Genomic DNA, 12,957 nt, shown 5'->3' with positions numbered 1-12,957 from the left:
TAAAATTAGATATAATTATTTTATACTACACATGCAAAGTTCACTGAACAATGGAGTCATTAAAATATAAAAAAATAGCTCTATCATCTGTTGGAAGGGATGGGTTTTTAAAGGGCACAAATTATAAAAGTAAGAGCAGTAGATTAATATTAAAATTAGCAAATGATAAATGTATGTGGAATGCAAAAAGGTGATTTAAAAATATGTGGCAAATTGGAAAATATATTTGCAACACAAGGTTTGAATGCGTATTTTATTACAATTTTTACATATTAATGAAGAGACAAATAATTCTAAATATAATTGAGAAAAAAGGAAGATTTCAGAAAACAAACAAACAAACAAACAATATCCCATCTCTTTCAAGGAAAATAAAATTTTAAGTTAACATTCACACATATCTGAATGGAAAGGAAATATACCTGACAGTATAACGTATTAGAAAATATATGAAATAAACAGAAAATTCTGAAATCTGATGGACATGTAAATATAAAAACCATGGAGAACAATTTAATAATCTTTACCAAAAATCAAAATGTGTATTCACTTGATCCAGAAATCCTGTTATTATATATATGTAAGAAGAAATTCTTATAAATATTTACGACAATATGCTTGTTTTGACAAAAAAACTAAAACAAAAGTGCACCTCAAAAAGAAAATACAGAACTTAAACCAAGTATTCAAACAGTGCAAATGATAATAAACATGATATAATGATACTCTTGTTTTTCTTTAGTCACTAAATCATGTCCGACTCTTTGTGACCCTGTGGACTGTAGCCTGCCAGTCTCCTCTGTCCATATTTTCTAGGTGAGAATACTGGAGTAGGTTGTCATTTCCTTCTCCAGGGTATCTTCCTCACCCAGGAATCGAACCCATGTCTCCTGCATTGCAGGCAGATTCTTTTACTGCTGAGCTACCAGGGAAGCCCTATAATAATACTAAACATAATTAAAAGATGCATATGCTTCTATATGTAGTACAATTGCTTAATTTATATTCTGTTTCCAGAACTTATAATCTGTGTGACCTAGTGCAATTTAAACTCTCTGTACCTCAATTTTCTTATCTATAAAATTATTTGTTTTGAAAATTAAATTAGTATCTATGTGAAAAGCATTTAGAAACACTTAGAAGACTCCCTGACTCATAGTGAATGTTCAACAAAAGTGAAATGTCAATACTTTAAAAATATCCCTTCTGCTCTTTCTCATACTCCTCTTCTTATTAAAAAATGTACTGAAGAATAGATATAAACTTCTGATAGTAAATGTCTCTGGGGTGGAGGTGAGACCAAGTAATAAAGTGTAAATGGATTTCGACTTTATCAGTAATACCTTATTTTATTTATTTAAAGAAACAAAACAAATATAAGAAATCAGGAGGGCTGAGAGGAGTTACTCCACGTTCAAGGTCAGGAGGGGTGGCTTGAGGAGATACCCTTAGTCCAAGGTAAGGAGCAGAGGCTGCACTTGGCTGGAGTAGCTGTGAAGAGATACCCCATGACCGAAGTAAGAGAAACCCAAGTAAGATGGTAGGTATTGCGAGGGGGCATCAGAGAGCAGACACACTGAAATCATAATCACAGAAAACTAGTCAATCTGATCACACGGACCACAGCCGTGTCTAACTCAATGAAACTAAACCATGCCATGTGGGGCCACCCAAGACAGGCAGGTCATGGTGGAGAGGTCTGACAGAATGTGGTCCACTGGAGAAGGGAATGGCAAACCATTTCAGTATCCTTCCCTTGAGTACCCCATGAACAGTATCAAAAGGCAAAATGATAGGATACTGAATGAGGAACTCCCCAGGTCGGTAGGTGTCCAATATGCTACTGGAGATCAGTGGAGATACAACTCCAGAAAGAAGGAAGGAATGGAGCCAAAGCAAAAAAACAATACCCAGTTGTGGATGTGACTGGTGATAGAAGCAAGGTCCAATGCTGTAAAGAGCAATATTGCATAGGAACCTGGAATGTTAGATCCATGAATCAAGGCAAATTGGAAGTGGTCAAACAGGAGATGGCAAGAGTGAACGTCGACATTCTAGGAATCAGCGAACTGAAATGGACTGGAATGGGTGAATTTAACTCAGATGACCATTATATCTACTACTGTGGGTAGGAATCCCTTAGAAGAAATGGAGTAGCCATCATGGTCAACAAAAGAGTCCGAAAGGCAGTACTTGGATGCAGTCTCAAAAACGACAAAATGATTTCTGTTCGTTTCCAAGGCAAACCATTCAATATTACAGTAATCCAAGCCTACGCCCCAACCAGTAACGCTGAAGAAGCAGAAGTTGAACGGTTCTATGAAGACCTACAAGACCTTTTAGAACTAACACCCAAAAACGATGTCCTTTTCATTATAGGGGACTGGAATGCAAAAGCAGGAAGTCAAGAAACACCTGGAGTAACAGGCAAATTTGGCCTTGAAGTACGGAATGAAGCAGGGCAAAGGTTAACAGAGTTTTGCCAAGAGAATGTACTGGTCATAGCAAGGACCCTCTTCCAACAACACAAGAGAAGACTCTACACATGGACATCACCAGATGGTCAACACCAAAATCAGATTGATTATATTCTTTGCAGCCTAAGATGGAGAAGCTCTATACAGTTAACAAAAACAAGACCAGGAGCTGACTGTGGCTCAGATCATGAACTCCTTATTGGCAAATTCAGACTTAAATTGAAGAAAGTAGGGAAAACCACTAGAACATTCAGATAGGACCTAAATCAAATCCCTTATGATTATACAGTGGAAGTGAGAAATAGATTTATGGGTCTAGATCTGATAGAGAGAGTGCCTGATGAACTCTGGATGGAGGTTCGTGACATTGTACAGGAGACAGGGACCAAGACCATCCCCATGGAAAAGAAATGCAAAAAAGCAAAATGGCTGTCTGAGGAGGCCTTACAAATAGCTGTGAAAAGAAGAGAAGTGAAAAGGAATGGAGAAAAGGAAAGATATAAGCATCTGAATGCAGAGTTCCAAAGAATAGCAAGAAGAGATAAGAAAGCCTTCCTCAGCGATCAATGCAAAGAAATAGAGGAAAACAACAGAATAGGAAAAACAAGAGATCTCTTCAAGATAATTGGAGATACCAAGGGAATATTTCATGCAAAGATGGGCTCGATAAAGACAGAAATGGTATGGACCTAACAGAAGCAGAATATATTAAGAAGAGGTGGCAAGAATACACAGAAGAACTTTACAAAAAGATCTTCACGACCCAGATAATCACGATGGTGTGATCACTCACCTAGAGCCAGACTTCTTGGAATGTGAAGTCAAGTGGGCCTTAGAAAGCATCACTACGAACAAAGCTAGTGGAGGTGATGGAATTCCAGTTGAGCTATTTCAAATCCTGAAAGATGATGCTGTGAAAATGCTGCACTCAATGTATCAGCAAATTTGGAAAACTCAGCAGTGGCCACAGGACTGGAAAAGGTCAGTTTTCATTCCAGTCGCAGAGAAAGGCAATAGGAAAGAATGCTCAAACTACCGCACAGTTGCACTCATCTCACATGCTAGTAAAGTCATGCTCAAAATTCTCCAAGCCAGGCTTCAGCAATACATGAACCGTGAACTTCCAGATGTTCAAGCTGGCTTTAGAAAAGGCAGAGGCACCAGAGATCAAATTGCCAACATCCCCTGGATCATGGAAAAAGCAAGAGAGTTCCAGAAAAACGTCTATTTCTGCTTCATTGACTATGCCAAAGCCTTTGACTGTGTGGATCCCAATAAACTGTGGAAAATTCTGAAAGAGATGGGAATACCAGACCACCTGACCTGCCTCTTGAGGAACCTGTATGCAGGTCAGGAAGCAACAGTTAGAACTGGACATGGAACAGACTGGTTCCAAGTAGGAAAAGGAGTATGTCAAGGTTGTATATTGTCACCCTGCTTATTTAACTTACATGCAGAGTACATCATGAGGAACGCTGGGCTGGAAGAAGCACAAGCTGGAATCAAGATTGCTGCGAGAAATATCAATAACCTCACATATGCAGATGACACCATGCTTATGGCAGAAAGTGAAGAGGATCTAAAAAGCCTCTTGATGAAAGTGAAAGAGGAGAGTGAAAAGGTTGGCTTAAAGCTCAACATTCAGAAAACAAAGATCATGGCATCTGGTCCCATCACTTCACTGCAAATAGATGGGGAAACAGTGGAAACAGTGTCAGATTTTATTTTTTGGGGCTCCAAAATCACTGCGGATGCTGATTGCAGCCATGAAATTAAAAGACGCTTACTCCTTGGAAGAAAAGTTATGACCAACCTAGAGAGCATATTAAAAAGCAGAGACATTACTTTGCCAACAAAGGTCCGTCTAGTCAAGGCTATGGTTTTTCCCGTGGTCATGTATGGATGTGAGAGTTGGACTGTGAAGAAAGTTGATCGCCAAAGAATTGATGCTTTTGAACTGTGGTGTTGGAGAAGACTCTTGAGAGTCCGTTGGACTGCAGGGAGATCCAACTATTTCATTCTAAAGGAGATCAGTCCTGGATGTTCATTGGAAGGACTTATGCTAAAACTGAAACTCCAGTACTTTGGCCACCACATGCGAAGTGTTGACTCACTGGAAAAGACTCTGATGCTGGGAGTGACTGGGGGCAGGAGAAGGGGACGACAGATTGAGATGGCTGGATAGCTTCACCGACTCGATGGACATGAGTTTGAGTGAACTGTGGGAGTTGGTGATGGACAAAGAGGCCTTTCGTGCTGTGTCTCATGGGGTCGCAAAGAGTCGGACACGACTGAGCGACTGAAATGAATTGACTGATTCATGTGGTAAGTACAAGAATATTTATATATTATTATCTAAACTTGTTTCCAAAAAAAAAAAAAAAATAAAACCCTCAAACTATGATGAGACATCTGAAACTTTAAATATTTGCCTTGTCACTATTCCACAATAGTGGATAGTTTAATTTTTTGCAAATAACTAGTTATGGGGTTTGGAAATAGAATACAGAGATATGTTGTTTTATTTTGCTTCATAGATGCTGTATTTCCTACATACTGAAGATTTGAAGCAATCTTGCATCTAACAAATTTATTGGTGCCATTTTTCCAGCAGCATTTACTCACTTCATGTCTGTGTGTCACATTTTTGGCAATTCTCACCGTATCTCAAACTTATTCATCGTTATTATTTTTGTAATGGAAATTTATGATCAGTCATCTTTGAAAGCTCTGATGAGCATTTTTTCAGTTCAGTTCAGTCGCTCAGTCATGTCCAACTCTTTGCGAACCCATGGACCACAGCATGCCAGGCTTCTCTGTCCTTCACCACCTCCTGGAGCTTGGTCAAACTCATGTCCATTGAGTTGGTGATCACATCCAACCATCTCATCCTCTGTTGTTCCCTTCTCCTGCTTTCAATCTTTCCCAGAAACAGGGTCTTTTCCAATGAGTCAGCTCTTCACATCAGGTGACCAAAGTATTTTAGCAATAAAGTATTTTTAATTAAGGTATGTGCATTATTTTTTAACTATAATGAGATTGCACACTTCATAAATTATAATGTAAAGATATATTTTATATGCACTATGAAGTAAAAAAATTTGTGTGACTCACTTTACATTGTGAAATTTGATTGGTTTGCAGTAGTTGAAACTTGAAATATCTCTGAGGTATGCCAGGATTCATGTTTCTTATCTTTCAAATGGACAGGGTTCATTTATACTTCCAAATCAACCAAGCCAATGCGTCAAAAGGAAACTAGAGGTTAGAGACTACCTGATATTTTATGAGTTGAAACTTTTAAGGAAAAAAAAATTATTTTTAAAAGTAAAACTAAAAGCAGCAATTGTAGCTATGGGAATTATACAGAATAAATGGGGCTTTTACAGTGATACTAAGGAAAGAGAAATACTAGACAAAGATATAAATGAGACATGAAAATAATATTGGCTGTAAAATTTCTAAGAGCTCCAACTTTAACTCTCTTTTATACTTATCTTTGAAAAACATTTTAAGACGAGCTCATAGCAAAAAATAACATGTTAAATTAATAAAGATGTATGAAAAATAAGATGCTTTAAAGGAAAATTCACACAAATCTTGATGCTTATTCAATTAAGATAAAAACTTGTCTGTGAAAGGATCAATGCACTTAAAAAAATAGAATGTCTTGTGATATTTTAGAGTCATGAATTGAAGAATTATGGTAGTAGAAAAAAAAATAAAATCTCAAGAAGATAGTGGGATAAGTATATTGTGATGGTGAAAAAAATAACTTCTAATTTCTGGAGACCAATAGAAGTATGATCATTTAGCACTCAAAATGGTAAAAACAAACAAAAAACCCTAAAAAATCCAAACTTACTAAACATTATATAGGTAATAGAGTAAAATCACGCAATATTTGGATTTTTAAAATTATTTGGATATGAGAAACCAGGATTTTTTTTTAATTTTAAATTTAATGAGGATTACAACATAGGCTATAAATGAAATTGAAGGTTATAACTGTAAAATAAAATGAGTAATGAGAAAAGAGTAATTATATTTTAAGATCTCAAATTGCTTAGAACTGATTAATTTACATGATGTAAAAAGTCTTACTTAGCAGTGTGATAGATAAGATTTGGTCCACAATTCTTGAATAAATGTGATAATTCAGCATTAAGGGGTAAAACTCGTCTGCCCTAAATAATGAGGAAGAACAGCAGATTTTCAGCCAGAGTTAGTTTATGATGACATTATTTCTTTTCCATTTCTCATAGTAAGATGAATCGTATTTTAGTTTGGGAGACCGAGTGCTACTGGCCTCAAGAGGTGACTTCAGAGGTGATGGAATCCTTGAAATGAGACAACTACAATCACTGGTAGATGGAGATGAAGTTAGGAGATGGGTGCAAAATAAAGTTGCTATTTGATCTTGACAATGGGAAATGAAAGAAGAAAGCATAAAATACACTAACTAGTATATCTAATGAGATGAAAATTGAAACAGAAATGAATGTGATATGATGAGACTTCAACACGGAACCCCATTCATTTCACCCCAAATAACTTGTAGATTTAACACCATTCTCAGCACTGTATTTGCCTTTAAGAGCTTGAAGCCTAAATTAAGGGTCACAAAGTAAATTTCCACAGAGGTTAGAGTCGGTTTTTTAAAAAGTAAAATGGTAAAGAGGTATTTCCCAGTGAGTGGTAAAGAATCTCCCTGCAATTCAGGAGACACAGAAGATGCAGGTTCGATCCCTGGGTCAGGAAGAGCCCCTGGAGGAGGGCATGACAACCCACTCCAGTATTATTTCCTGGAGAATCTCATGGACAGAGGAGCTTGGTGGGCTACAGTCCATGGGATTGCAAAGAGTCAGACACGACTGAAGCAACTTAGCACACACACACACACATAAAATGCTAAAGAACAGAAAAAGGAGATGACAGCAAATTAAGTAAAATGTTAAAGAACAGAAAAAAAGAAATTGTATTAATAGCAAACAAGCCTTTTAAGAGAACACCTGCTGCTCAGAAGGAATCTGTGTTTACCAAGAGGCGGAACCAGAGGTGGTGCTATTTCTCCACTACTGTCTTCTGTGCTGTCCTCTCATCTCCCCTTCTTTCTTCTCCTCTCTGCTCCTTCGCTCTCTTTCCTTTTCTCTTCCCTCCCCTTCCCCTCCCCTATTTTTCCTCTTCTTTTCTTCTGTGTCTCCATTTTCCAATAGTAGTCAGAAATCCTGATTTTATGCAAAGTGTCTCAATTTTCAATTCTGTCAATTAACTATAAGAAAAAAAACACTGGGAGGCCATACAAAAACCTGTGTGTGGAGGTAGATATTGTTCATAGACTGCCATTTTCTAACCCTGATCTAAATAATTTAGCTGCGATAGTTTAAACTGTGTAATTAGTTCTGAATTGAGGACAATCCAGAACACTGTTAAGTGAGTTTCTTGTTCCAACAAGCGAATCTTATTTAAATGGAATGAAGGTAGTTTGCAGGAGTGAATTTCTCTCTATTCTCTGATGACAGATGGAGGCAATAGAACTTATGGTGGGTGTTCAGTTGCTCAGTCGTCTGACTCTTTGACACCCTTTGGACTGTAGTCCACCAAACCCTCCTGTCCGTGGGGTTTTCCAGGCAAGAATACTGGACTGGGTTGCCATTTCCTCCTCCAGGGTATCTTCCCAACGGAGGGATCAAACCTGCATCTCTCTGTCTCCTGCATTGCAGGCAGATTCTTTACCTGCTGAGCTATCTTGTTTAATAATGTTTTAGTTCACTGACTAGCAACAAAAAGAACATGGTGGTCTTTTTTTATTGCCATTATTTAATTTACAGTGTGGCTCTAAATTGGGATTTATCACAGATATATGGTTAAAAGAATGAGGAAATTATTCAGAATATCTTCAAAGATTTCCTGACTGTAAGATCAATTGTGCCAAGATTGCCTTTTGCAAAGGACATTGTGGAAACCCCACTGTCAGAAACATATGGAGTTAGACTGTACAAAATCAAAGACATTAAATTGTAAAGAACAATCCAGCTGGTGCCCCAGGATATGGCCTATATAAAGCAATAGTTAGTTTTCATCTTTAATTTAGGTTTTTCCAAGACAGGGTGAAATTCATTATTAAAAATCATTGTAGTTCAATTTATTTTAAACTATATGTTTAACCAATCGGTTATTCTAAGTGGGAACATAAAATTCGATCCATTGTTATCCATGTCCTTGGAAGTCATTATCCTTTGATTAACCTCATATTATGGAAAATAATCATATTCTCAGTCATTATATAAATGCTTCATGTCTAGAAGTGTAAAGAGTTTTATAGTTTAACTTAATGAGTTTGCTCTTCCCAGGCCTAGTTTTCAACTTTTTTTTTTAATCTTCCCATCTAGCACAGAACTTAAATATCTAGGGACTTAGTAAATCTTTATCAAATTGAATTAATTAGAACTCAACTTGTGAAGCAGTCAGATGCCACTAGGAGCCATGTATGTCTCAGGGCCAATTAGAGATGAAATATAAATATATTTCTCCTTACTTTTAGATAAATGTTATTTATAAAAATTAATAGTAAACATATTTAACTTCTCTTTAGAATTTGAAATTTCAAAATTTCTATTTCAACTGCTTATACAGAGAGGCCTGGTGGGCTACAGTCCATAGGGTCACAAAAAGTCGGACATGACTGAAGCAACTTAGCATGGATGCATACTATACAATAAAAGATTTTAAAATATGCTTCATTTTGTAGTTTTAGGGAGAGGAACACATACATGGTGATGAAATGCTACATTTTTTGTTGTTTACTTTGAATGATTCTTCCATTGTAAACGTCTTTTTTATTTTTATTTTTTGGACTCCTTATTTTATTTTATTTTTTAAGTAATTAATTTATTTTTTATTGGAGGCAAATTATTTTACAATATTATATTGGTTGGTTTTGTCATATATTGACATGAATTCGCCCCGGGTTTACATAAGTTCCCCCTCCTGAACCCCCCTCCCACCTCCCTCCTCCCTTTATCCTCCCTCTGGGTCATCCCTGCACGCCAGCCGCGAGCATCCTATAACATGCATCGACCCTGAACTAGTGATTCGTTTCACATATGACAACATACATGTTTCAATGCCATAGAGCTAATCAATGATTACAGTAACGTTGCAGGATATAAAATCAACACACAGAAATCCCTTGCATTCCTATACACTAATAATGAGAAAATAGAAAGAGAAATTAAGGAAACTATTCCATTCACTGTTGCAACGAAAATAAATACTTAGAAATATATCTACCTAAGGAAACAAAAGACTTGTACGTAGAAAACTATAAAACACTACTGAAAGTAATCAAAGAGGACACTAATAGATGGAGAAATATACCATGTTCATGGATTGGAAGAATAAATATTGTAAAAATGAGTATACTACCCAAAGTAATTTATACATTCAATGCAATCCCTATCAAGCTACCAACGATATTTTTCACAGAACTAGAACAAATAATCTCACAATTTGTATGGAAATACAAAAAACCTCGAATAGCCAAAGCAATCTTGAGGAAGAAAAATGGAACTGGGGGAATTAACCTGCCGGACTTCAGCCTCTACTACAAAGCCACAGTCATCAAGACAGTATGGTGCTGGCATAAAGACAGAAATACAGATCAATGGAACAAAATAGAAAGCCCAGAGATAAATCCACGCACCTATGGACATCTTATCTTCGACAAAGGAGGCAAGAATATAAAATGGGCAAAAGACAGTCTCTTTAACAAGTGGTGCTGGGAAAACTGGTCAGCCACTTGTAAAAGAATGAAACTAGAACACTTCCTAACACCATACACCAAAATAAACTCAAAATGGATTAAAGAGCTAAATGCAAGACCAGATTCTATAAAACTCCTAGAGGAGAACGTAGGCAAAACACTCTCCGACATAAATCACAGCAGGATCCTCCATGACACACCTCCCAGAATATTGGAAATAAAAGCAAAAATAAACAAATGGGATCTAATTAAAATCAAAAGCTTCTGCACAGCAAAGGAAACTATAAGTAAGGTGAAAAGACAGCCTTCAGAATGGGAGAAAATAATAGCAAATGAAGCAACTGATAAAGGATTAATCTCCAAAATATACAAGCAGCTCCTGCAGCTCAATTCCAGAAAAATAAATGACCCAATCAAAAAATGGGCCAAAGAACTAAACAGACATTTCTCCAAAGAAGACATAAAGATGGCTAACATTGTAAACTTCTTAAAGAGACAGGAGGATATAGTTAAAAAGTGTTTTTTAAAACGTAGCTGAAAATATGGATTCTGATCCTTGTTTTATCATGTTATAAAGATATCGCCTGGCTATGTCAGAAATCTTTTTGATAATCTCCCAGCAGCCTAGAAAAATATTTGCCACTTCTGTGTCCAAAATGGTTGGGATTTATACAAAAGTTGTTTTGCTGTGTAAATATAAGGTTGCACTTTTCCTCCACAGGTTTGTCACAAACTTAAGTCATTAAATGCTGGGAGGGATTGGGGGCAGGAGGAGAAGGGGACGACAGAGAATGAGATGGCTGGATGGCATCACCGACTCGATGGAGGCGAGTTTGAGTGAACTTCGGGAGTTGGTGATGGACAGGGAGGCCTGGCGTGCTATGATTCACGGGGTTGCAAAGAGTTGGACACGACTGAGCGACTGAACTGAACTGAAGTCATTAAAGAAAATATTTGAGCCATTAAAAAAATATTTGCTAACTTTAGGTCAAGATGGCAGAGTAGTAAGACCCTGAGCTCACTTTCTCCCAGGTCACTTCAAAATTACAACTACTTACAGAGCAACTGTCTATGAGAATGACCTGAATACTAGCAGAACAGAATTTCCACAACTGAAGATATAAAGTAGGAACCACAAGGAGATGGCTAGGTGGGGTGGAGATGTATAATCAAAACCCATCCCTGGGGTGGGAGATCCACAAATGTGTGGACAATCGCAATTGCAAAAGTTCCCCCCAAGGAGGAAGGGTTTTGAGCCCTGGATCAGCCTCCCCAGCCCAGGGATCCTGCACTGGTAAGAGGAGCCCCTAGAACATTTGGCTTTGAAGGTCAGCTGGTCAGCACACAGGAGAGCTGCAGAGCTGTAGAAAACAGAGACTCTGCCCTTAGAGGTTGCATGAAAATTCTCACACACTGTGAGTTCTAACAAAGAAGCAACCATTTGAAAGGAGTCTGGGTCAGATCCATTTGCTGCATCTTTTCAAGATGTAGGAGGCAACTTGAACTTACCACTGGGAGCACAGAACCCAGAGACAGCTGTTCTTGGGAACTCCTACCACAAGGACACTGGTGCTGGCAAGCTCCGTTTCAGAATCCTCCCTCTAGCTTATTAGGGTAGGGGCTTACCTGCCAGTGTGGTTGGCACCAGACTTCGGATCACTTGGCCCTCCCAACCAGCTACCCAGGGGACAAGCCCACCCACTTTATAAGCCAATTAATCTATCACAAAAAAGGCAATAGTATATAGCGGAGGAGAGACAGTCTCTTCAATAAATGGTTTGGGCAAATTGAACAGCTACAGGCAAAAGAATCAAACTGGACTACTTTCTCACAACCATATTAAAAAACAAACTCAAAATAGATGAAAGACTTATATTAAGACCCAAAGTCACAAAATTCTTAGAATAAAACATAGATAGTATACTCTTTGACATCAGTCTTAGTAATATTTTTTGAATGTGTCTCTTTAGGCAAGGGAAACAAAAGCAAAAATGAACAGATAAGACTGCCTCAAACAAAAAGCTTTTGCACAGCTAAGGAAACTATTATAAAAAGGCACCATTACTGAATAGGAGGAGATGTTTGCAAATAATATATATGATAAAGGGTTAATATCCAAATATACGAAGAACTCGTATTACTCATATGAAGTGAAGTGAACTGTGCTTCCCTTGTGGCTCAGCTGGTAAAGAACCTGCCTGCAATGCAGGAGACCTGGATGCGATCCTGGGTTGGGAAGATCCCTTGGATAAGGGAGAGGCTACCCACTCCAGTATTCTGGCCTGGAGAGTTCTATGGACTGTATAGTCCATGGGGCCCAAAGAGTCGGACATAACTGAGCAACTTTCACTTCACTTAACTTCATACATATTACTCATATTACTTAAAAACAACCTAATTAAAAAGCAGAGAAGGTGATTAGATTTTTTCTTTTCAAAGAAGATATGAAGATGGCCAACAGACACATGAAAAGATGTTCAGCATCACTAATCATCAGGAAAATGCAAATCAAAACCACAATGAGATATCACCTCACACCCATCAGAATGTCTATCATCAAAAAGACAAGAAATAACAAATGTAGGCAAGATTTGGAGAAAAGGAAACCCTTGCAAACTGTTGGTATGACTGTAAATTGGTGTAACCACTACAGTTAACAGTATGAAAGTTCCTCAAAAAATAGAAATAGAGCTTCATGTAATCCAGAAATTTTCT

The sequence above is a fragment of the Moschus berezovskii genome, chromosome 5, assembly GCF_049115385.1.
Source record: "Moschus berezovskii isolate FMDL1 chromosome 5, NW_MosBer_1.0, whole genome shotgun sequence".
Taxonomy (NCBI): domain Eukaryota; kingdom Metazoa; phylum Chordata; class Mammalia; order Artiodactyla; family Moschidae; genus Moschus; species Moschus berezovskii.
The sequence above is the reverse complement of the archived record's forward strand: the minus strand, read 5'-3'. Positions refer to the sequence as shown.